At 31.5% G+C, this 27,840-nt stretch overlaps 1 long non-coding RNA gene across 1 annotated transcript; it reads right to left on the bottom strand.

The window, feature by feature from the left end:
* Positions 1–20,796: 20,796 nt before the first annotated feature.
* On the bottom strand, positions 20,797–27,200 carry LOC140831714 (uncharacterized). Its single transcript, XR_012117914.1, has 4 exons — positions 27,098–27,200; positions 21,608–21,676; positions 21,185–21,529; positions 20,797–21,102 (listed from the first exon to the last, which is right to left on the bottom strand). It is a non-coding gene; the product is annotated as an uncharacterized lncRNA (long non-coding RNA).
* Positions 27,201–27,840: the final 640 nt, after the last annotated feature.

Below are 27,840 nucleotides of genomic sequence, written 5' to 3'. Positions count from 1 at the left end.
AACTGTCGACAATACTCGTAGCTACATCATTCAGACTAGACTCAGTCCTAGTCTAGGGATCCCGATTCCAGAAGTTGGCATGCGTATATCGACTAGCAGTAATAGAAAAGACTCCAGTTCTATCCACGCCGATATGGTATCGATCAACAGTAATAGAAAAGACTCCAGTTCTATTCGCATCGATACGGTATCGATTACCAGTAATAGAGGAAGCTATTATTCTATCCACATCAATATAGTACCGATTAACAGTAATAGAAGCAACTCTAATTCTATCCACATCGATATGACATCGATTAACAGTAATAGAAGAGCTACTAATCTATCCACATCGATACAATACTGATTGACAGTAATAGAAAAAGCCACCATCCTATCCACATCGATAGCCAAACATCCAGTGACAGTCTTTGGCACAACCGCCAATACACAATCTTATGACATCGTGCAATGTGCCCGTGGTGATCCCACCACTAACGGCACTTCTGTCATAAGACTACTCGTCTAATACCTGTTGTCTAAAATCAAGAGAACAAGTATATCAATCAACTCAATGCAAATATCAATGTAATAAAGTAAAGTATGTGATTTAGGGAAATCCAAGTCTAAACCGACTCAAGTCCATCTCCCAATACCACATTGACTTATACCTTTCTTTCGTCGGTTCCTGGCTCAGTCCAAGTCTTGAACTCAAAGCCTGTCTGGTATTGACAATATCAATAATCCCATATCAATATACCAGTCAATATCATAACAATCTGATCAATCTTGATTTAATTCAAAATCAACGGTATAACGGTACAATTTCAGTATTCCCGTTAATACTACATCATCAGATAACAGTTACAATCCATAACTCATATTTAATACAATCCGTAATCCCGTCACAATTCAAATCTGTCCGGTATAACTCAATATACCCTAAAAATCCATAACCATTCCATAATCAGTCTGTTTCTCAATCTGACTTCGATTCTACGATGTCTAACATGTCAAGAACATCATATATGAATCCTATTCAATTCTGACAATAGCATAATTTCAAAGTATGTCAAAACGTAGCAAAACTTACGTCAAAGTGTAGCCTACGTCTATAGGATTTCAGTACTGAAGTCGGATTACAATTCAGACGGACGGATTTCTCAGAAAAGGCGTAAGGATTTTCCGATACTTTTCTGAAGCTTTTCTCGATTATCTCCTACGAATTCTGAGGAGACAATAAGGAAACTTTATATATATATATTGCATGAAATCTGTACGTGGCTTCTCCAGAATTCCTTTCATTTCAGGCAGCGCTCGAGCGGTAATAAACTACCGCTCGAGCGCGGCAGTTTCTGCCCGAGCTCTTTTCGGATTATACATTGGCGCTCGGGCGGTCATAAATTACCGCCCGGGTGCCATCTCTTCTGCCTGAAGCATTCTCCTACAGAACATTGGCGCTCGGGCGGTCGTAATCTACCGCTCGGGCGCCACTACTTCTGTCCAAAACTTACACAAGTTATATGAACTCTTATTTCGTGTCCCGATTAATCCTTTCGTAATCATATCAAATTATAAATCAATAATTACCGATTACTAGGATTAAATTTCCGGGCATTACACACGAGCTAACAAGGATCGACATATGTGCTGTATTTAAGTAAGGATTATCAGATTTGACATTTCAATATCATCTTATGTTAGATTCAGGTTTTACGATAATCAGAGTTGAAAAAATAATCATATTTGAAAAAAAATATAATTTTCGTATTAAATTTTATTTCTCAAGATTAATTTTTCCTTGTTTATATGATTTTGAATATTTAATTATGGTTTTGTCTTTCTAGATAATGTGATAATTATGCTAAGATTTTTGTGATATGGTATATTTGTTTAAAAAGAGTTTGTTTCTAATAAAATATTACTTTCCATACTGTGTTGATAAACTCTAGGGCTATAAATAAAAGGATTCATCTCATGCAAAAGACTGGTAATTTACGCAGAAGCACATACATACTCTTGCACATTTGCACGCCATAAGCTTTAGAGAAAACAATCTACAAGGTTGATGTTGTTTTGAAGAGTGTTGAATCCACGTGTTGTCGTGATTGTTAGAGATATCTGCAGACAACAACTGTGAAGAAGTTAGCTGAATATTAGTTTTTTTTTGCTCCAGTTTTGACATTGTGTTTTGCTTCCTTATATATTATTTTAATATGGTTCTTTGTTTAAGGAAACATTTGATTTTCTCAATGTGTTGAGAAAATTGGTTTTTGATTAAAACCACTAGTGATAGTTTTTTGTGTAAACTCATTGGTTTTCTAGTGATTATTTTTGCCCTGAGGCACCGCGCAAGTATTTATATTTCTGCAAAATTTATTCTTTCCCATCGTATTTACTTGATGTTAATTTGTGTTACAACGTTATATATTCCGCTTCATGTTGTCTGACATGTTATGTCACGTCCCGAGACCGGGGTTAGTCGACATCGACATTATTCAATAATCACATAATTGCTAAACGACAAGCCTCGTAGTACAGTATAAACCAAAACCAGTTTATATCATAAATACCATAAAAATGGAGTCGTTCTTACAATAGTAACTCTAAAAAAGATAAAAATCTGCGGAAGTGTCTACAACTTAAATTAAAATTCACAAGAACATATTCTTAATTAAAATTCTTCATGTGTCCAGTATCAGTCCAAAAACTGGTGTCTCATTTCTTCTTTCTCTAATTCTTCTTCTGATTTATCTGGGAGGGTAGAGTAAGGGGTGAGTATTTTGGGAAATACTCAGCAAGTGGGGGCCGTTCGAGCACAATATAACAACATGCATAAAATTTCGAAATCACATGACTTGCATGTTGGGTGCAATAATTGTCCTTGCTTGGTAGAGCGATCGAACCATGGTGCTTGTGCTGCTGTGCGGTTTAAAAGATTTGAGTTGCACCATTACCACTAGCTATAGCTATTGGTAAAGCGGCATGCGCTCGGTCCTACAATTGGTATCAGAGCCAAGGTCATGGGTTCGATTCCCATTGATTGCAAGGAGTGCAATTATTGGGAGAGAGATTGTTGGGTGCAATAATTGTCCTTGCTTGGTAGAGCGATCGAACTATGGTGCTTGTGCTGCTGTGCGGTTTAAAAGATTTGAGTTTCACCATTACCACTAGCTATAGCTTTTGGTAAAGCGGTAAGCACTTGGTCCTACATTGCATAACATCATTGATATCACCTGCATAACATTCACCAGACACTGAGATTCCTCAACTTTCAATGGTTTACTGATATCAGTCCCTAATTTTTACTCTTCTAAGGGGGCGAGGCCGAATCGGTTATATCCCCACCGTATGAGGGTCATATCATGGTTGTGAGAACCGAGATTCTTCAACCTTTTTTTATCATGTGTAAGGAAATTTAGGGGTTTAGGATCTTGAATTATTAAGTGGGAAAATATTGGAAATCCTAGTATTGGGAATCTTAAATCTTTGGTACCAAGTTAATAATATCTACACCAAGGCATGATTTTTCGAAATTGGGAAGAGAATTTGTGAGATTTGATTATCATGCAAATTAAAAGAATTAAGGCATGATTATGGATAGGAAATTCGAAAATCCCACTAAAATACATGCCAAATTATTGTGATGCTTGGTGAATTGGAAGGAAATCATCAAGATTGGAACAAAAATAAAACGTGGGATCTAGCCAACCAAGCAAGGGAGGAGATTAAGGAATTGACCCACAGATTTGGTAGCAAAATAAACCATGCTTGGAATGAAATTTTGGGAGTCAACCATAGGATTTGAAGGCCAACTTTGGACATGATTGACTACCTTGTTTAGCCTCCTCTCATCCACCTATAAATACTCCATCATTCCTACTCATTCTCACACACTAGAATTTCGAAAATCCTTGCTGAAACTCTCGAAAATCTAGCAGGCCCTTAGCCGAAATATTTCCCAAAAATCTTCCCGAAGTGAGACCAAAAGTCGAAGCCGAGGCGCTGTCCGAGCAAGAGCAAGAAGCGACCCTATTTCCGAGCCGAGCATCCACGTCTTTAGTATCAATTATACGGTAAGTGGGCTTGTTTTTAAACTTAAAGTTTCGAATTTTATGCATATGTGATTTTCGTTTTTTGATTAAAAAAAACTTCGGTTGAGTACAATTCTATTCTACACCTTTTCTTGTGTCGAATTGTCATACTGTTTTAAGCACTGTGAGGAGTCGACTGTATATGGGTGGGAATCCCAACCATGACGTACCCTTATGCGGTGGGGTATATAACCGCTATACGGCCTCGCCCCCTTAGAGGAGTAAAAATAGGGACTGACGTCAGTAAACCATAGAAAGTTAGATAAATCACAGTGGCTAGTAAAGTTTATGCTTGTGTTATGAAGTACGTATGAACTCATGATTATGATTCGAAATTTATGCATGTTGTCATTATTGTGCTCGATTTCCCCCCTCTTGCTGAGTATTCCCAAATACTCACCCCCTTACAACCCTCCCCAGATAAGCCCGAAGAACAGATTGAGGAGGAAGAGTCCGAGCAGTTTTGAGGATGGTGAATGCTCAAGGAATTCGATCATGTTGAGGTTATTATTATTTAGACTTACGTTTCCGCATTTAACTCTGTCGTCTTATTTATTTTGGGATTGTAAGACAATGTTTATTTAATTGAAATTATGATATATAAACTGGTTTGGTTTACACTGTGCTACGAAAGACTTGTTGTTTCGATTGTGTGATTATTAAACAACGCCGGTGTCAAATCTTGAGTTTCGGGGCGTGACATTTAAGTGGTATCAGAGCCAGTCACCGGCATGGAACACCGGGAAATAAGTGCTATGCAGGGCAAAGTGCTACGTGCATGGGAGCCACCTCTTGAACCTGCGGGGCAAAGTGCTACATGACGGGAGCCACCTCTTGAACCTGTAGAAGCCACCTCTAAATTCTCGGTGCTGGTGAATCGAGGGGTCAGGCCGCGACGAGGACGTCGCGTTCTGAAAGAGGGGTGATTGTGATATCCTTGTCCCACATCGAAAAATCAAACATTTAAAATGAGTTTATAATGGCTTACAATGGACTTCTATAGCAACTTGGGTTAATCATTTTCGTAAAGCGAGGACGAATACGAAGTAGTTGCTATAGGGGCCCATTGCGCAGTCACGTAGGCTCGGGCCCGAGCTCGGGGCGTGACAGAATGGTATCAGAGCCGACATCTCCGAGTACGGTGTGGTTCGGGGACGAACCAAGCGGAAGCTGGTGGGCATGTGAGGTCCGGGGCCGAAGAGGGCGGGGGGTGATCGTCGGTGCCATGATGTGGCACGGACAATGAGCGGCTCCTGGCAGGCTTCTAGGTGGAGGGAACATGAATGAACCGTTCTTACACCGGAAGGAGAGGGATTCTAAGACTGTTCAATGTAATGGATTGTACAGTTGAAGAGGGCTTAAAAGATTTGATGTGTACTACTCATATCACGAAGGTGCATCTTCTTTTCGGTAGCTCATCACATAAGAACTCTAAAGTTAAGCGTGCTTGACTTGGGGCAATTTTGGGATGGGTGACCTCCTAAGAAGTTTCCCAGGATGCGTGTGAGTGAGGACATAAGCACGCTGGAAAGACCCGTCTTGGTACAGTGAGGACAGTCGTCAAATCTGGGGCGTTACAAGTGGTATCAGAGCCGGTCACCGGCATGGAACACCGGAAAATAAGTGCTATGCGAGGCAAAGTGCTACGTGCATGGGAGTCACCTCTTGAACCTGCGGGGCAAAGTGCTACATGACGGGAGCCACCTCTTGAACCTGTAAGAGCCACCTCTAAATTCTCGGTGCTGGTGAATCGAGGGGTCAGGCCGCGAAGAGGACGTCGCGTTCTGAAAGAGGGGTGATTGTGATATCCTTGTCCCACATCGAAAAAATCAAACATTTAAAATGAGTTTATAATGGCTTACAATGGACTTTTATAGCAACTTGGGTTAATCATTTTCGTAAAGCGATGACGAATATGAAGTAGTTGCTATAAGGGCCCATTGTGCAGTCACGTAGGCTCGGGCCCGAGCTCGGGGCGTGACAATGATTGAGATTCCCTCTCATATACAGTCGAATCCTCACAGTCGAATCCTCGCCCGAAAAATCCGCCAGTCTTGAAAAATTCTTTGCGCCTTATTGACCGTTGGATTGGACTCAAAATTTCACAGTACGTTCAAACATTTTTCAAATACATTATGAACGGTGGAGATCGGGTTTGGAAGTTGTTTTAACCTGTTTATGGATGAAAACCGTAGGTATACTATTTCCCACCTAGAATCAGAGTAGTCTTCTTGCGAAGGACATAAACGAAAAACTAGCCGTTGGATTTTGCCAAAATTTTAATATGTTATTCGAAACATGTGGAAACACATTCTGAACGGTGAAGATCGGATTCCGAGTACCCGAGAGAAACGGATTTCTGAACATTAACATAATTTTGATGACTCATGCAGAATTTTTGGAGAGGAATTTCGAAAATTGGAGAGAAAACTCAAAAATTTGATGTGTAAATGAGGTGTAAATTCTGAATGGGAGCTTCTCTATTTATAGAGGTTGGCTGCTATCGTGATCGAGTGATATCACGCGTTTGAATTCTAAATCAAATCTTTATCTAGAATCAATATCAAATCAAATCTTATATCTTTATCTGATATCAATATCCTATCAAATCTTATATTTTTATCTGGTATCAATATCTTATCAAATCTTAGATCTTGGTTTATTTATCCCAAAATTAGGCTTATCATAAAAATTCTTATCACCAGAAAAATTCGGGGTTTCACATGTTATACATTTCAGACAAAACTTAATTATGATAAAACACAAATTTAAGGTCGCATACGTTCTTACTTGTTTTTCTGTTAAACAAAATACATCACATACCTTACAATATTATAATTATCTTCAAGTTTATTACAACATATCACAGGTTAAACAATGTGTTAGGATCGGGTTAAGGTTAAGAGGGGTCAAATAAACTCTTTAAAAAAACACCACAAATGTAATAAAAGAATGAATCATAAGATTCAAAGCGTTTGTAACTCTTCGACCATTTACTGGCAGAAAACAGTCGAGTGGTTGTTGCTGGGATCGACTAGGGGGTAATCGTTGAGCTATAATAGCTCGGTTCTTGAAATATTGAAAACCGATGAATTAAATCGAGTTTGGTTAAAAATCAATCGGAAGATACTCGAAAGAATCCTTCGTAGAAACCGATTAAATATTTTGTAAAGCATTTAAAATATATGCAAGTTGAATGAAAAAAAATATTTTAGTTGAAGTATTTTATCAAACAGTTGGTATATAATATTTTGGAATTTGAATAACACATAAAATGCTTCAACAATGCATCTTTAAAACTATGAAAATGATAAGTAAATGCAATAAACAAATAGACACGAATTTGTTTATGGATGTTCGGAGATTTAAATACTCCTATGTCACCCCTTCTTCCCCTTGGGAAGGATTCACTAGAAGACTTGGATTTATACAACACTTTGTACAAACCCATTCAGCTAGGACTTACCCACTGCCTAAACTGAACTCCTAGCACTCAAGATTATAAGCAGCACCTCACAATCAGCATATTGTTTAATGTCTCATATACAAAGACTACATACACAAGTTTTATGTCTTTGTGCAAGACTCACTCAACTAATCTTTGAACTTCAACTCTCTTGTATATGTGTGCGTGATTGTGTGTGAGGAATTTATCAGTTACAGTGTACATCTCAAATGTATCCTCACACAAGGCCTTGTGCTCTCAACTAGCTGATTTCTTCATGCTTTGAATCCCCTTTTAAAATCTCTTGTTTGATCTTCAATATGTTGTATTTATAAGCCCCAACAATGATATATACCTTAGACACAAGAATATGACCGTTTGGAAAGTTCTGTACTGTTTCTGAAATTACAACGGTCAAATTCAGCTTGATGGGCATTTTCCCGACTGGTCAACTCTGGTCAACTCAACTGGTCGTTCAGTTCAACTGGTCAGCAGCTGGTTCAGTTCAGTTCAGTTCAGTTGGTCAGCAGCTGGTTTAGTTCAGTTGGTTGGTCAGTTGGTCAGCAGCTGGTTCAGTTTCAGCTTGTGTGCTGAAATCAGCCTAGCTGATTTCAGTTTGTCCAAAACCAGTAGCTTCATCGTCATTTATCAGCATTGTAAGCTTCGATTCAGACTTTGACTTCTGAAGATGATTTGTAGATCTTTGTCTTATCTTTCCAACACATACTGAATCGCTTCATTTCGATAACCGAGCTGAGAGATATGACCAAAATATCGCAGCTGCTCAAACCCAACTGATTGCTGTTTTTGTGTGATCAGTTCGGTAATTGAGCGATCAGTTAGACCATGATAACGTCCGATTTGTCCCAACTGACTTGAAATACGACTTGTTCCAAATTGAGTTTTCTGATCAGTCCAATTGGCGGATTATCTTTTGAATCATCAATCTGGGAGATATCATCAAAACACCTAAGCTCGCCAGAAATTCAGTTTGTGCAGAATTCGGTTTTAGTCTGCTTCTTTTGTTAACAACTTCACACTTGAGTAAATATGTTAGAAACACAATAACAAGTTTTGTTAACATCAAAATTAAGATTGCGAACTTGAAAAGTACCAACAGTTGTCTTTGAGCTCTACAATATCTTGTAAATCTGATAATATCTTGAAAAAAGAGTTGTTGAGCAGTATATAGTGTATATGAGAAGTGTGCTCATAAATATTTGAGTATGCAAGCTTTTTGATTTTTGCTTCAATTGAGTTTTATTTTCTTTTTTATTTAAATTATTGTTTGCATACTCTATATATATAGTACCGGAGTTCTTTTCCCATTCAAAACTCTTTGTACTATAACCTAACAATATAGACACGTCGTTGTCACATACTTGCAGATATCATTAAATGATTTTTTAAATAAAAGTTGTTAGACCACATACTAGTGGAATGTTTTCTGTCAAATGAGAATTAGTGAAATATGTGCAATCTTTTTATTTTAAGTTATTGTCTGTTTTGTTGACTTACACAAGTATCCTTAAAATATGTCCAGTTGTAAATTGCTTTAATTTCTTTCTGAGCAGTCTGATCAAGTGACATATTTTCTTTTGCAGTTGTTGGATAATCACCGAATCGATTGAGTAGTTTTACTAAGAGCAGTAGACAAACTTAGTAGATTGCGACTCTTACTCAACTCTTGAAGTCGGTAGTATATCCGTGTCTTTGGCAAAACGGTCGAATACCTATACATACAAATAAAACAACATTTTATTTTAATACAATAAATTATTATTTGTTATAACCAAAACTCGAATATAATCAAATCACAACAGCTAACTTTAACTCACTTACTAGCTCAACAAATTTGGGAAAAGCATATGCGGACAAGCATTTAACTTCGGAATTCAAATTCCAAAATCTATTACTATTAATGTCATACACACACACACGTAGAATTTTGCTATATTGCACAGATTCAGTGCTCATTTATGTGAGCATCAATGATGTGTGACGTTTTTATTAGATGTCATGAAACTGTATATCTAACATATATTTGTAACCTCATCAGTGTGCTTGGTATAGCAAAACTATACACATATATAAAAAAGATTTGATAATGTGAGAGTTTGTGAGTATTTGACAAATGATCATTAGTTTGATTTTTAATGTCCGATACTTTCTCGGGTGAGTCTGTCACATAAGATTTGTTCAATATAATCTAACCGTATTAACATAAAATTTGTAACAGCATGAGTATAAAATTAGAATGATGCACTTTATTAATATTATTTTTCGTATTAAAATGTCCGGGTATCTAATAAAATGTATGTTATTTATTTTTAAAATCAATATAAGTATTGAAATTCTATTTAATTTGTTTTGTATTATTGGTTGGCCTTAAAGGCGTCAGAACTGTATTGGGGAGCATGATTGCGTTGCATTGATGTAAAATACGAGAACACATGTCTCTTGAAATCATTTTAAAAAATAATATTAGTAATAATAAAAAGTACAACAAATTAAATAATAATAATAAACGATCATTTTAAAAATAATATTAATAATAATAAAAAGTACAACAAATTATATAATAATAAATGTTAGATTTAATGAAATAATTCATCCATATTACTGGTACTAATTGGGAACATAATATAATATTCCAATTATTGTTAAATTTGTTTTAAGTTGTAAGATATTGGTTAATCATAAAAACTTTTAAATATATAAATAAAAACAATCTTAAAAAAGCACAAGCGTGACAGATCTTTGTGACACATGATCGTGATGTTTTTGGAGATCTCATACAATATAATAATATTCATTTAAATCGGATTATTGTATTAATATCCTACATTATTGAGGATTAACGTTAATTTTTTAGTAATTTATGTTAATTATTTTGTTAAAATACTATTACAACACAATATAGACATAGATTACGCATGTTCCTATACATATCAATTATGAGATTGTGTAATTGAGTCTCATGTCTCAACACATGGAAGATTTTTTTTAAAAAAAAGGTATTTATATAAATTTAGTAAAATAATAGTTAAACTTTTTATTGGGGTGTTGTAATTGTCTTCGTTGGATAAAACAATCAAAACGTGACGTTTGAGTCATTATACGAGTTCAAAGATTATAGTTATACAATTATAGACGTAACGAGACAAACGTTTGGTCCTACTGCTGGTATCAGAACCGAAGTCCACGAGTTCGATTCTCATTGATTATTAGGAGTTCATGAATTATAGGGAGAGAGATTATTGGGATCGAATAATTATCTATGTTGGATAGAATAATCGAAACATGATGCTTGAGTTGTTGTACGATCAAAAGATTTGAATTGCACAATTATTATCAAGTATAACTTTTAGTAAAATAACAAATGATCGATCCAACATCTTGTGTTCGATTCAGGTTTTACGATAATCAGAGTTGAAAAAATAATCATATTTGAAGAGAAATATAATTTCTGTATTAAATTTATTTCTCGAGATTAATTTTTCTTTGTTGATAGGATTTTGAATATTTAATTATGGTTTTTTCTTTCTAGATAATGTGATAATTATGCTAAGATTTTTGTGATATGGTATCTTTGTTTAAAAAGACCTTGTTTCTAATAAAAATCTTATGTTCCATATAGTGTAAGTTTCTTTGTTGATAAACCTTAAGGCTATAAATAAGAGGATTCATCTCGTGCAAAAGGATAGTGATTTACGCAGAAGCACATACATATTCTTGCCCTTTTGCACGCCTTTAGAGAAAACAATCTACAAGGTTGTTGTTGTTTTGAAAAGTGCTGAATCCACGTGTTGCCGTGATTGTTAGAGACATATGCAGACAACAACTATGAAGGAGTTGAGTTGGCTGAAGATTTGTTTTTGTTGCTGTAGTTTTGACATCGTGTTTTGCTTCCTTATATACTGATTTAATGTGATTCTTTATTTTAGGAAGCATTTGTTTTTCTCAATGCGTTGAGAAAATTGGTTTTTGATTAAAATCACTAGTTATAGTTTTTGTGTAAATTCGTTGGTTTTCTAGTGATTATTTTTAACAAGAAGCACCACATAAGTATATTTATATTTGTGCAAAATTTATTATGTTCCATCGTATTTAATTAAAGTTAATTTGTGTTACAACATTATATATTTCGCTTCATATTGTCTGACATGTTATAACATTTCAAACAAAACTTAATTATGATAAAACACAAATTTACGGTCACATACAATCTTACTTGTTTTGTTGTTAAACAAAATACATCACGTACCTTACAATATTATAATTATCTTCTAGTTTGTTACAACATATCACGGATTAAACGATGTGTTAGGATCAGATTAATGTTAAGAGTAGTTGAATAAACTCTTTAAAAAATTTCTCTAAATCACTAAATTTGATGTGACCAGTCTTGATAGTGTCAGCTATGCAAGACCTGTATTTCTCAACTCTAAAAAAACAGTTGCACCACTAGTGCGGAAAACTGTCTTATTGTTCTTTGTTTTGTTATATACTCAAATATATAAAGTCGACGAGATAAATAAATAAAGTAGAGTACATGACATGGGATATATGAAAGTTCGACGTCACAGTCCTTTAGGTCTCTCCTTCTTTCACTTAAGAATGAATTCTCTAGATAACTTTGGCTTTACAATTTTTTTATAGCAACTTACTTCAACCTCAAGTCTTATAATTAGGGATGACAATTTCATCCGAACCCGTTCGAGGATCCGATACCCGACCCGAATAGAAGAGGGTATGGAGGGATTTTTAGACCCGATTAAATAATTAGGTATGAGGATTTTCGTGTTCGGGTATGGAGGCGGGTTTGATATAACCCGACCCACACCCGACCCGAATACATGTTTAAATTAATATATATATATATATATATTTATATATATATATATATGTATATGTATATATAGTAATTATATTTATCTATATTGAAGGTTCATATTTTCAAATACACGTAAATCGATACTTTTTCTTTTCTCTTCCCTTTCATTTTCATTTTTACGTTTCAAAGTTTTACCACTCTTTTATTTTTCATTCAGTTTCTCATATTTTCCATTGATAAGTTTATTCCATGTTTGAATTTAAAAATTGAAAATACTTTATTTTTGTTGAATTGCATACTTTTGTTCAACTAATATAAACTATTTTTAATATTTTGTTATTTTTTCAATAAAGTTTATTTTGTAAATTTATCATTAATAATTTTTCTTATTGTTCATTTACATAAATTTTTAAATATTCATAACTTCATTGAAACAATTTAAATTTGAAAAAATTCAATTGTATATGATAATAGGTATTTGGGTAAGTTATGTGTATCCGATAATCTGATGGGTATGAGAATGTTGATGAAATTCAATACCCGATGAGTATGAGGATGAATTTAATAAATGGGTATGGGGATGGATGTATGAAATCTGACACATACCCTACTCATTGCCAACCTTTCTTATAATATGTTTAAGTTGAAACTTCTAATATCTCTTACAATGGTTGAGACCTTCAGTCAAACATCCAAAACACCACAAATGTAATAAAAAAATGAATCATAAGGTTCAAAGCATTTGTAACTCTTCGACCATTTGCTGGCAGAAAACAGTCGAGTGATTGTCTTTAAGCTCTGCAATATCCTTGTAAATCTGATAATATCTTGAAAAGAGAGTTGTTGAGCAGTATAGAGTATATGAGAAGTGTGCTCAGAAATCTTTGAGTATACAAGCTTTTTGTTTTTTTGCTTCGATTGAGTTTTATCTTCTTTTTTTTTTTTTGAATTCTTGTTTGCATGCTCTATATATGTAGTACTGGAGTTTTTTTCCCATTCAAAACTCTTTGTACTATAGCCCGACAATATAAGCACGTCGTTGTCACGTACTGCAGCTTTCATTAAATGATTTTTAATGTCTTTTTTTGTTTTTAGCCTTTAAAATCCCCTTTATATAAAAGTTGCCAGACCGCAGACTAATGGAATGCTTTCTGTCAAATGAGAGTTAATGAGATATGTGCAATCTTTCTATTTTAAGTTATTCTCTGTTTTGTTGACTTACAAAAGTATCTCTAAAATTTGTCAGCTGAAAATTGCTTTAATATCTCTCTTAGCAGACCGATCAAGTGACATATTTTTCTTTTGCTACCGTTGGATAATCAACGAATCGATTGAGTAGTTTTACTAAGAGCTGTAGACAAACTTAGTAGATTGCGACCGTTTACCCAATTCTTGAAATCGGCAGTATTTTTGTGTCTTTGGCGAAACGGTGGAATACCTATAAATACAAATAAAACAACATTTTATTCTAATACAATAAATTATTATTTGATATTACCAAAACTCGGATCTAATCAAATCACAACAGCTAACTTTAACTCACTTACCAGCTCAAAAAATTTGGGAAAAGCATATGCGGACAAGCATTTAACTTTCGAATTCAAATTCCAAAATTTATATTAAAATGTCCGGGTATCTAATAAAATGTATGTTATTTATTTTTAAAATCAATGTAAGTATTGAAATTATAGTGAAAACAAAAACATTTTTATATGTTCGTAAATATTTTTAAAATAAAACATTTTTACATGGATATCGTTGCACGAGAATTTTGGGGTTATTTCAAAATAATATATATATATATATATATATATATATGTGGTCAATGTAAGTATAAAATGTATGTTATTTATTTTTAAAATCAATGTAAGTATTGAAATTATAGTGAAAACAAAAACATTTTTATATGTTCGTAAATATTTTTAAAATAAAACATTTTTACATGGATATCGTTGCACGAGAATTTTGGGGTTATTTCAAAATAATATATATATATTTTGAAATTTTAGTCTATTATATTTATGTGGTCACTGTATTATTCTATTTAATTTGTTTTGTATTATTGGTTGGCCTTAAAAGGCATTAGAACTGCCTTGGAGAGCAATGATTGCCTTGCATTGATGTAAAATACGAGAACACATGTATCTTGAAAATCATTTTAAAAAATAATATTGATAATAATAAAAAGTACAACAAATTAAATAATAATAATAAACGTTAGATTTAATGAATTATATTTAATGAAATAATTCATGCATATTACTGGTACTAATTGGCCGGGAACATAACATAATATTCCAATTATTGTTAAATTTGTTTTAAGTTGTAAGATAATGGTGAATTATAAAAAAAAAAATTAATATATAAATAAAAACAATCTTAAAAAAACACAAGCGTGACAGATCTTTGTGACACATGATCGTGATTTTTTTGGAGATATCAGACAATATAATAATACTCATTTAAATCGGATTATTGTATTAATATCCAACATTATTGAGGATTAACGTTAATTTTTTAGTAATTTATGTTAATTATTTTGTTAAAATACTATTACTACACAATATAGACATAGATTACGCATGTTCCTATACATATCAATTATGAGATTGTGTAATTGAGTCTCATGTCTCAACACATGGAAGAATTTTTTTTTAAAAAGTATTGATATAAATTTAAAATAATATTTAGACTTTTTATGGGGGTGTTGTAATTGTCTTCGTTGGATAAAACAATCAAAATGTGTTGTTTGAGTCATTATACAAATTAAAAGATTAAATTTATACAATTATAATTTTTGGTAAAACGACAAGTGTTTGGTTCTACTGTTGGTGTCAGAACCGAGTTCACGAATTCGATTCTCATTGATTATTCGGAGTTCATGAATTATAAGGAGAGAGATTGTTGGGATGTAATAATTATCTATGTTGGATAGAATAATCGAAACATGACGCTTGAGTTGTACGATCAAAAGATTTGAATTGCACAATTATTATATCTATACATTTTAGTAAAATAACAAATGGTCGATCCAACAACTTTGGTAAATGAACAAATTACTCTACCAATATCAAATAGCGAGCTTCACATTAGGAGATATAAATTAGTGGAAAAAACATAAAATCTCATTAATTAAATCAAGGCAAAAATTTGTGTGAGACGGTCTCACGAGTCGTATTTTGTGAGACAAATTTCTTATTTGGGTCATCCATAAAAAAGTACTAATTTTTATACTAAGAGTATTACTTTTTATTGTGAATATCGGTAGGATTGACCTGTTTCACATATAAAGATTCGTGAAACCGTCTCACAAGAGACATATTCTTAAATTAATTACTTATTTTTAAGCCACCGCTACATATTTAGTTGTATTTATTTATATGCAAATATTTTTATATCTTGTTGTGGGTTAACTCGACCCTACCCCTGCGGACATTGTCCGCAGAGGTCGATCTAACGGCTCGGATTTTTTCGAGTCAATTTTTTTATTTTTTTTTAACATGGAGGTGGGCCCGGATCACTCATGTGGAGTGATCCGGGCCGTTCATTATCCGTGCAGGCACTGCCTGCACGGGTAGGGTGAAACTAACCCTTGTTGTGTATATGTTATAAATGAGAAAAGAAAAACAACTGTAATATTTTCTTTTATAATCTCTACTATTTTATAATAGTTTATAAAAAATGTTTGGAGTAAGTCTCTTGTAAGACGGTCTCACGAATCTTTATATGTGAGACGGGTCAACTCTACCTATAGTCACAATAAAAATTAGTACTCTAAGCATAAAAAACAATAATTTTTAATGGATGATCCAAATAAGAAATCCGTCTCACAAAATGCGATCCGTGAGACCATCTTACACAGATTTTTACCAAATGTTTTTCGAGGACATCAAATATCAAGTGTATTTTTCAATCTGCTCCAATTACTTGCCCTCTCAACCACATAATGATTTCGGATTTAAAATCGTCAAACATCGAAATCTTTGCGCATTTCTTTGGTTCATGTTGATTTTTAATTGGTTTGCGATTTGGTTTACTTCTAGATTTTTTCTCTTTTTTACTTAAGATACCACAAATCCAAATGTTCAATGAAGATTATCAATATACTCAATGATTGAGAATCGAGTCCAATTGAAATATCGGATAAAGTTTCCATACAAATAGTCACTGATTCCCAACAGAATGTCAGCACTACACGCACCGTCAGAATCTATCAAAAAGGACGATGAGATGGAAACAACAAAATATGTATTTGGAAATGTATATATGATTTAAAAAGATAATCGTTGTGGATGAAGTTTATATATAGATCAATTAGACAAGCTTTTAAATTCCTCCGGCTCTCTGATTTTCTGAATTATACGATCCTCTAAGTTTTTGAAATTTTTTTTGCAAGTCAAACTTATCAGTGCGAGCAAGTTATTATTTGATCAATTGATGATCAATTTGCGTTTAGAAATTTCTTCGTGAAATCTTTATAATTGAGAATAAGAAGTCTTACTTCTCATTTTGATTAAGGTTGAAGTATACTAAGATATTCAGTTAGGCACTAATAATTCATACTGAAGTTGGTAATTTCAAATTATTTGTAATTATCAAAGTCTTTTAATGAAATCATTCTGCAAGGAAAAATGGATGATGTAGGAGTATTATAATCTCCAAACATCCAGAAATAACCTGTGAATATTTAAATTTTAGTCTACTTGTATTTTAATTTTCATTTGATAATTCAACTGAGCTTTTGATATAAGCTATTTTGTTCAAATAGTTTCAGTCAGTCTATTTTCGCACTATTTTCACTGTTGATTTACTGAGAACCCAAGTGACATGAATTTTATTTTAGTGTTGCTAACTCAACCGAAATACTTATAAATTATTAAAATTATTTATTCATATCACTCTAAATTAATTTTCAATCCTAATATATTCTATCATTTTCTTGTTTTCAAAATTTGCATTGCTTTTTCGTTTCACATCTTTGCTTTTAGTAGCAATTAATAATTGTCATGTGTCGAGTATTTATTGATGTGACAATCTTCTAAATATGTTGAATTAAAATTGTGGCTATAAATGGTTGATGTATCATTGAATGTTACGTGAATCGTTGCAGATAACTTTTTCTCTATAAAGTGCACATAAATGCATCTGAATTCGATAAACTTCACATAACCCCATGTGAAATATTAAAATAGATAATAACCTCTTAATGAAAAATAAATAATAAGATTTTTTTGTGAGATAGACTCATGAATTTTTATACGTGAAATCGATCAATCATGTCCATATTTATAATAATAAATAATATTTTAACATAAAAGTAATATTTTTTAATGAGTGATCCAAATAAGATATCCATCTGACAAAATTGACTAATGAGATCGTCTTACTAAATTTTTTGTGAAAAATAAATAGACATTTGATCACCTATGTTTTTTAAAAAGAAGCTTGAATAACCTCAAATTTATAATTTTAGATGTACACTCTTTTAATACCTCTGATAATATATAATTCATATTTTATGTGTTTGAATATACACAAATTATCATTAAATCATACAACAAATATTTTTACATTTAAAATATAATAGTTTTTGCGACAAGACACTATAAAATAATCAAATAAATTAAATAAATACAACAACTTGATTAAAAAAAATAAAACATAAAAAATAATGTGATTTATATTGATTTGTACCTATTAGATTTTGAATTACATACAGAAAATATGGTAAAAATTATTTTATATAAAAAAAAAAGATTAGAATTGTATTAATATTTAATTAGGGCCGGGGTCTACGAGTATTTATTAAAAAAAAATAGGAGTTCGACAAAAACTTGTGTGAGACGGTCGCACGGGTCGTATTTTGTGATACATATCTCTTATTTGGGTCATCCATGAAAAAATATTACTTTTTATTGTGAACATCGATAGAATTGATCCGTCTCACATGTACAAATTCATGAGACCGTCTCACAAGAGACCTACTCTAAAAGTTAAACACCTATTTATTTTTCACATTGAATTATTAGTTCTTCTGAGATTTCATTAGGGATTATATGCAATTCACCCGCCATGAGTTTACGTCGTTTTAAAAATACGAGGGTGTAAAATATTTTTTTTAGAAGAAAAATATTATTTATTTATACATGATAATTTAGATTTTTTTATGTATGAAATTACCCCAATAAAACTATATAATGTTGATGAGCAATTGAGTCGACGTGAATCTATCAATAACAAGTCAAATTTTAATATTTTCCTTAAAAAAACTGTCAATATATAATTTAAAAACAATATATTTTATATCAAACATTTAATTACCGATTATAGAATCAAGATGTGAATGCATGTCAAATTAATTAATAAATAAATCTATTTATAAAATTAATTAATGATTCATGGTTAGATTCTATTACAATGGCAAAATCAATCTATTACAATGATTTTTTTTTATGTCATTGAGTTGATTTGTATTTTATAGTAATAACAAACAATAGGTAACTTTAGTGGAATATTTTTAGAACTATAAATAATTGAAAATAGTTTAATATAATATTGACAAAAATTAGTATGAGACGGTCTCACGAGTCGTATTTTTTGAGACGGATATCTTATTTGGATCATCAATGAAAAAATATTATTTTTTATGTTAAGAGTATTACTTTTTATTGAGAATATCGGTAGAGTTGAACCGTCTCACAGATAAAGGCTTGTGAAACCGTTTCGCAAGAGACCATTGGATTTGTTTTTTTTAAAAAAAAATAAAAAATATTTCAATTATATTTATTTTCATAAATTATCTGTCATTAATGTTGGTCAAATTTTTGTTGAGTTGATAACAACTTGCAAGAAGAAATGGTTGGCTTCACGAATTTTTTTCATATTATTTGTATGCGGTGGGTGGGTCTATATATGAAGAAACTGCTCGTCTTTAACCAAAAAACAAAGGAAAATGGTCCCTCTATTTTCACACTCCATGATGTCTACTTGCTCATCTTGTCCCCTTTATTGATATTATATAATTGACAAAAATTTGTGTGAGATGGTCTCACGAGTCGTATTCGTGAGACGAATCTCTTATTTGGGTTATCCATGAAAAAGTATTATTTTTTATGCTAAGAGTATTACTTTTTATTGTGAATATGGGTAAGGTTGACCGGTCTCACAGATTAAGATCCGTGAGACGGTCTCACATGAGACTCACTCTATATAATTTTAATAATTTATAAATTCTCGTGGAATGGTTTGAAAAACGATATTGGTCAAATATTTTTCTTGATTTGTGATATTTTTTATTTTTGTTAAATAATATTCAAATAGAAAAAACAAAGACGAAACAAATTTTAAAAATTAAAAGAATAAATGGCTGTCATTAAAATATATGAAAAAAATTAAAATGTTTTTGAAGTTTTCAATATAATTTGGCGAGATTATATAGGAAAAGGTGACAAACGCTCGGGAATCAGGCATCAAATTTTGAAGCATGTGTTTTGCTAATCAAGGAAAAAATTGAGACCCTTGGGTTTAAAAGTGTGATCAAATAAATAATTTGGTATAGGATGATGATACCCCGGGATGTCCTGGGCCATAGATAGTGCCGGGTCAGGGATATGGATTATTCCCGGGTCATGGATGATACGGGGCAAGAAGGAAGGTCTGCAGAGGACCTCGGATCCCGGATGGCCCAGGACGCTGGATGGATAGCTCGCCAGGGAGAATACATGGAAAAGGTTCATCAGAAAGCCGGGTCATTGAATTCCCGAGACGTCTTCTCCCCGGGATGTTAGATGCCCGGGCTCTCATACAAATTCCCGGGAAGCTTTCTTCTCGGGCTACTTCGATATGAGCGCCGCACTCAAGTACACCAGTAAGGTAGGGTGGGGGCAGCCGTCCTATCTCTGACACTAAGTGGTTGACAAAATCAGGTAGGCTGGATGTGACTAGTAGGAGATTTGACATGTCAGAATGTAGGATATAATCAGCCGCCCTACTATAATTAATAGGCAACCCAAAAAACGAGACCATCATTACATACCATACTATCAATATCAGGTTCTCTCTTTATATTTAATCTCGATTTAGATATTGAATACTCACATTTATTGCTCATTTACAACACTCACACCAATTTCACAACAATCATATGGTTACATTGGTTTCTTACTTAAATCATTCACTGACTTAAGCATCAGAGTGACCACGCGAGACATCTCTCCGGCGCCCATTCACTTAGTTATATTCTTGGTTGCAGATCTTTCCCGCTGTCTGAGGAGAGAAGCTTTTGATCCAGACACACTGCTCTTATTTCCTACATAATATTGATAGCTGATCTGGCAGAGCATCCGACCTGGCTCATTCATTTTATCCGAATCGCATCATTCTACTTGAGCCATCGTCGCTCAGACTCCGGAATCATGGAATCGAAACTAGAACGGTGGTGCCGTTTGACTAAATACCGGAGAAGTATTCCTATTTTCGGTCAACTTAGCCGCATCTAAAATGACATGATTCGTAGATGATGAATGAGTTGAAGATGGTTCGTTTCTTGATTCCGTTTCAACCATTTGAGTAGGATCCATAACTGGATGTACTGCTATGGCCAGTTTTGGATTTGCCACTGCAGATAGATCGTATCCAAACATTCCATGGAAGCCATTTCTGTGGGATTGATATATATATAAGACGCCTGTTCTCATCCACTGTAAACTGTTTGTTACCATACTTCATGTCAGCCCGTAAAATGGAAGCTGCGGAAGAATCGATAACTCACAGGAGAATCTACTAAATGTGCGACTAGGATCAGACTGAATCACAAACATAAATGTGAACCTGGAAAGTCACTCCAATCGGACAACCATTCCGAGCTATTTTCACCATTTCTAGAGCGGAAATTTGAAGGATCTGCTGTATATCGATATCTCTGAGGTGTTGGTACCTTTCTCAAATTATAGGAGTTCGACCCAACTATTTTCTCTCCTGCGTTAGCAAGAAGTGCAACTGAAGAAGGATCAGGACTAACACGTTCTAGTGTAGAATAGATGTATCAACAGGCTTTTTCTGGTTCTTGCTTGGTGGCCTTCCCCTCCGCACTATTTTGGGCTGTAGTTCATCATCATCACCTTCATGCTGCAGATTTTCAAAGTCCCTCTTTGCAAGTTCTTGGATAGATCGGGCCTAATGCATTTCAAGATTCAGATATAAAGCATGATCATTGTGCAGAAGAAGCAAACAAAGCTTGAAGGCTTAGCAAACCTGCCGATAATAGATGGTATCTGGAGCATTATACGTCATGGCATTCGAACATATCAGAAATAAATCGGTCTGAAAATGCAGGGGAATTCACCATCAATTACAGTGATTAATCTCCATGTAGAATTCTAAGAAATCAACGTTGCACAGATACACCAAGAATAACCAAATCACATGTTTGTATCAACTTCAAAGGATAACAACAAATTGAGGGGAGATATAGAATATGAATATGTCGAGCACTATTATCTGAATCCCAATAAAATGCAGAAATTAAAAAGATAAAATTTACAACAGTGATGCTATAGTTAGTTAACAATAAAGAGAGGAAAGTGATTATAAGTGGATCAAGGCAAATAGCATGATCGTCGCGATTGGTTCACATTATTATATATGCAGCTGCAGTTTCACATGTTTGTTCTTTGATTCCTACAATCTTGGTAAAATCCATCCCTGGCCTCAAATTAATTGGTCCAAACATGTTATTGCCTCATTTAGGTCCAAAATCTATATCTATATACCTATAAAAGTGTGGATGATGGGCAAAGTTTTTTGATTGTGATTTTACTACATTGCCCAAAAACTATGCATTGTTTGTATTAATTGCATGGGCATTGGTGGAAAAAATATATAAAATTTAGGGACAAATTTGGGATAATGGATTTGTAATTTATTGATTATGTATTTAATTGAGGTATTTATTTTTTTGAACTCGTTAAACACATGAGGATCATAGTGTTTCTATTTTTTTAATAGAAAATTGTAAAATAAGAAATTTTGAAAATAATATTACATAAAAATTGAATCGATATTCGATAATAAAAAATATATTAGAAAAATAATATTTTCTTCATACATAATTCTTACAAAAAATATTAAAAAGAATATATATTTAACTATTATACTTATAAAAGTACAAAAAGAATAACAAAATTTTCCTTGTAAATTTTCTACTATTCTTATAAATTGTGTATTGTTAGATTAATTGCATGAAAATTACACAATCATTAAATACATGAGGATTAAAATAGTGTTTTTATTTTTTAATAAAAAATTGCAACATAAGAATCTTTGAAAATAATATTACATAAAAATTGAATAAATATTTTATAATAAAAATACATTAGAGAAATAATATTTTTTTGATACATAATTCTTAGAAAAAATATTAAAACAATAGCTTTTTTTAATTTTTAAAAAATCATTAAAAATATTAAAAGAATATATATTTAACTATTATACTTATAAAATGTAAAAATAATAACAAAATTTTTCATTGTAAATTTTCTACCATCCCCTTAAATTGTGTGTTGTTAGATTAATTGCATGGAAATTTTCTACATAATTTATGGGAAATCTATGCATTAAAAGTGAATATATGTTTGATAATAAAAATATATTTTTTTTATCTATAAACCTACGTAAGTGTAGATAATTGACAATTTTTTCAATTGTCAAAAGATAAAAATGACATCCTCATCAATACAAATCCAAAAATTGAATAAAGATATATTTGTAAATTTCTAATTGTTGTAAGTGTAAAAAGAAAATATCAATTTTTTTTATTTATTCCACCTAATATATAATTAATTAGTAGTATAATTATTCCACATCATATATAATTAATAGTCTAACAATTGCTAATGAATTATCACTACAATATACATTGAGTGTAATAATTTATATCACTTCAAGAATAAAATGTAATTCCTAAATTAACTTTCTCAAATAATCCATCTTTATACTAAGTTTAAATATTTTATCCTTTTAATTTTCTTTCTACATGTTATTTTATTATTTTAATGCAATTTTGTAATTATATTTTAGTGTAGTTTCTAATTAAGTAATAAATTATAGTATCACATGAAGATATAAGAAAAAAATTATTATATATGCAATAGTACAATAACATGATAAGTATATAATAATATAATAATATTAAATTTAATACTAATATATTTTATTATTTTTTAACTAAGAATTGAAAGTAAAGAATTTAATAAATTATTTATTAGAATTTATATCAATAATTATGAATTTTAATATACTAATAATATCACAAAATACGAATCTGATAGAAAAATTAAAATAGTTAGCTATAATAAGAAGTTTAAATATTTTAGTCGCACTTATAAATATATATATTTATATATATATATATATATAAGACAAAGTCTTTTAGTGGAATCCTTTTTACAGAGGAATGAGTGACGTGTGAGTGTTTTACATCCATAAAATTCCCGTGTCTTTACTATTCACAAGTTTTTATATTTCAAACTAGGCAAAAACTTGTATGAAACAGTCTCGCGGGTCGTATTTGTGAGACGGATCTCTTATTTGGATCATCCATGAAAAAGTATTACTTTTTATGCTAAGAATATTACTTTTTATTTGAATATGGGTAGGGTTGACCCGTCTCACGGATTAAGATCTGTGAGACGGTCTCATATGAGACTAACTCTTCAAACTATATCTTGTTGTTTAGAATGTCAACTGGTTGAAAATATCATTAGAAATATTGAACCGTCTTTCACACTTTTCACGTGGTTAATATTTATAACCGTTTGAGAAAATCTTTCAACCGTGTAAAAATGATTGAAAACAAATTTTAAAAGCAAATTTTGAGTATTATAGGTTATATTTTATTATCAATTATTATTATTTCATTAGTTTTGATAATATTTTGACGAGTTAGTCATAAATATTTTAAATTGACAATTATTTGTCCTTAGAGTGCTTCACTTATATAAATTATGATTTATGCATTTATAAAATCCATAATCTGGTTGATTTTTAGGTTATTATACCTTATACGTGGTTCTTAGATATATATATTTTCAAAATTTGTTTCAGTTCAATTCATTCTATATATTATGCTAATTATAATTTATTATATAACATAAAATTAACGACTTGAATTTCAATTTGAGAAACAATTTTGAAAGTAAAGTATATAAGTTCTTAATTAATTTATTCGTCTAATATGACAAAAGACTAAATCAATATAAATAAAAAAATGAATCAAATTATTTTTAAAAAAAATCAAATTTTAATTTTTATTAAATAATTAATATTTACGTGCATCGCACGTGCTTCTTGTACCTATGAAAGTGTGCATAATCTACAATGTTTTCCAATTGTGCATTGTCTATAATACCCTTCATGCAAACTTTAATAAAATAAATGACATAAATTGCTCACACCTTTTCATCTTCATTATTACTAAAACCTTCTTCATTATTACTAAAACATTTGCATCTAACCGTCGTATAATACCCTTCATGCAAACTTCAATAAAATAAATGACATAAATTGCTCACACATTTTCCTCTTCATTATTACTAAAACCTTTGCATCTAACCGTTGTATAATCATATAATCATTATTTAGAGTCTTATAAACAAATAATCATATAATCTTATTTAGAGCCTTATAAATAAATAATTTTCAAAAATTGCTGTAATTTTCAAGAATTGCTGTTAACCTTTCATTCAGTAATATAATCATTATTTAAAGCCTTATAAATAATTTTCAAACATTGCTGTAATTTTCAAAAATTGTTTTTAACCTTTCATTCAAATATTGCTATTAGTAATTTTTTTTAGAAAAATTATATATCAGACAAGTGTTTTAGTGGAATCCTTCCTACAGAGGAAGAAAGGAGTATGAGTGTTTTTCTCCGAACATCCATAAAATTCCCGTTGAAAAAAAAAATTCAGTTCAATTCGTTCTATATATTATTCTCATTATAATTTATTATATAACATAAAATCAATTGCTTGAATTTTAATTTGAGAAACAATTTTGAAAGTAAGGTATATAAGTTCTTAATTAATTTATTCGTCTAATATCACGAAAGACTAAACCAATATGTTAAGACTCATAAGAACTTTTCTCAGGAAATGGAGATGTTTCATATTCTAACCGTTTGAGAAAATCTTTCAACCACCTAAAAACGATTGAAAACAAATTTAAAAAACAAATATTTTTAAAAGAATAATGTATATTTTATTTTTTTATTCCAACATTATACAATCACTACACATACAAATACATAATATATATATATATATATAATTGTAATTGATGGCTTAATGAAAAATGTAAATTATATAATTTTTAAAAAATTATTTATTAACTAATGTATATGAAAATTAATTTATCTATGATATATAATTCTAAAGCAAAAGATAAAAAAGTTCTGTAGGAGATTCAATAATATTTAAATTGAATATTATAGGTTATATTTTATTATCAATATTGTTATTTCATTAGTTTTGATAATATTTTGATGAGTTAGTCACAAATATTTTAAATTGATAATTATTTGTCCTTAGTATACTTCACTTATATAAATTATTATTTATGCATTTATAAATTCTATAATTTGGTTGATTTTTATGTTGTTATAACTTATACGTGGTGCTTAGATATATATATTTTAAAAAAAAATTCAGTTCAATTCGTTCTATATATTATTCTCATTATAATTTATTATATAACATAAAATCAATTGCTTGAATTTTAATTTGAGAAACAATTTTGAAAGTAAGGTATATAAGTTCTTAATTAATTTATTCGTCTAATATGACAAAAGACTAAACCAATATTAAGACTCATAAGAACTTTTCTCAGAAAATGAAGATGTTTCATTATTCGGCTTACAACGAAAAATGAGCTTCCAAAATAGTGTATCCAAAGGAAGAAAAGAAACTATTTATACTAAAGTAAAAATAGGAAAAATGTGTTTTATTAAAAGCGTGTTTTGTGAATCTTATTCTACCAAAATAATATAAATAAAAAAACTTTATTCAAATTATTTTTAAAAAATCAATGTTTTATTTTTATTAAATAATTAATATACACGTGCATCGCACGTGCTTCTTGCTAATAATATTAAAAGGTAAGTAAAATTGTTTATTAATCATCTATGGCAGCGTAGTTTTTTCTCATTATCCTTAGATATGTCATATGTAAATTGTAGAAAATATATTGCAACACTATGTTCATCAACCAGAAACATTTTATGTGTGTGTGAGAGAGAGAGAGAGAGAGAGAGAGAGAGAGAGAGAGAGAGAGAGAGTGCTCAACGAACACAATGCAAAAAGACAGCCTCCACCAAATGCCCAAGATGTCTGATACTATTATCGAGCCTCTTCACAAAAAAATTAAATGATACTTTGATAATTTAAGTCAACACACTAGCCTGGCGTCAAATGGTAATATCAAGAACACTAACTTAACTCTTCGTTAAGCAATATCCATAAAAAGGTGATGACCAGGAAATAGAATTTAGTACCAATAAAGTAGGACCAATAGAAATATTTTTGAAATATCTAAAAATGAGTTGTATTTGATTTTCGGATTAGACAAGCATTCTAAGCACATCTCAGCATATTTCGCATCAATACTTCCAACCATCTCAACCAACAAGTATAATTCATCCGTAGATCAAAAAATTATTCATAGCATGTCCGAAAAGAAATAACAAACCTCTAATTCTTCCAAATTCTTATAAGCTCCACACCATCAAGTTTCTTCCTCACGGTTCCAAAGTCCATAGGGTGCTCAATTATTTCACCATAATCAGGCAGCTGCAAGAAAAATAATTCCATATCAGCCCCTCCAGAAACCCATAATTTTTCATCAACCTTTGAATGTACTCAGTCACCTCTCATTGGGATCCACGGGCTCAGAAAACACCCCATAAATATCCTTCCTGCAGTAAATCCATCCAATCAACCAACACTGACAAACTGAAAATTGGAAGGCTCCCCTTGTCGCTTAGGTATTAGTATCGTGTTACGACGTCGTTTATGTATCCGCATCACGTACAGTTCAGAAAACTCCGTTATTCGGACAAGTTAGCGGGATCTACCCCCGCCATGTCAAACTAATCAGGGCTTACGATTTTATTTGGACGACTATAATTTTGTAAATATTAATTTTTCTATCATTAAAATTATAAAGTAAAAGTTGATGATCCTTAAAATAAACATGCATTTTCTAATAATTGAAGTCGACCCATGCTACAATTTACGTCCACGAGGGAGCCTGAAATCATGAACATAGTATTTATTATAAAAGGGCTAACAGATTGATCTGACATAAACCCTCCAACGTTAAAGTTATCGATCGGGTATATAATGAAAAAGACAGTTGACAGACGCAACCAAAATATTAATATAAGTGAATGTCAAATGAAACAATCAAGCCTACTATTTATTTATAAAAGA

This window comes from Primulina eburnea, chromosome 5 (genome assembly GCF_022965805.1).
Source record: "Primulina eburnea isolate SZY01 chromosome 5, ASM2296580v1, whole genome shotgun sequence".
Taxonomy (NCBI): domain Eukaryota; kingdom Viridiplantae; phylum Streptophyta; class Magnoliopsida; order Lamiales; family Gesneriaceae; genus Primulina; species Primulina eburnea.
This window is presented reverse-complemented; position numbering and strand designations above follow the sequence as displayed.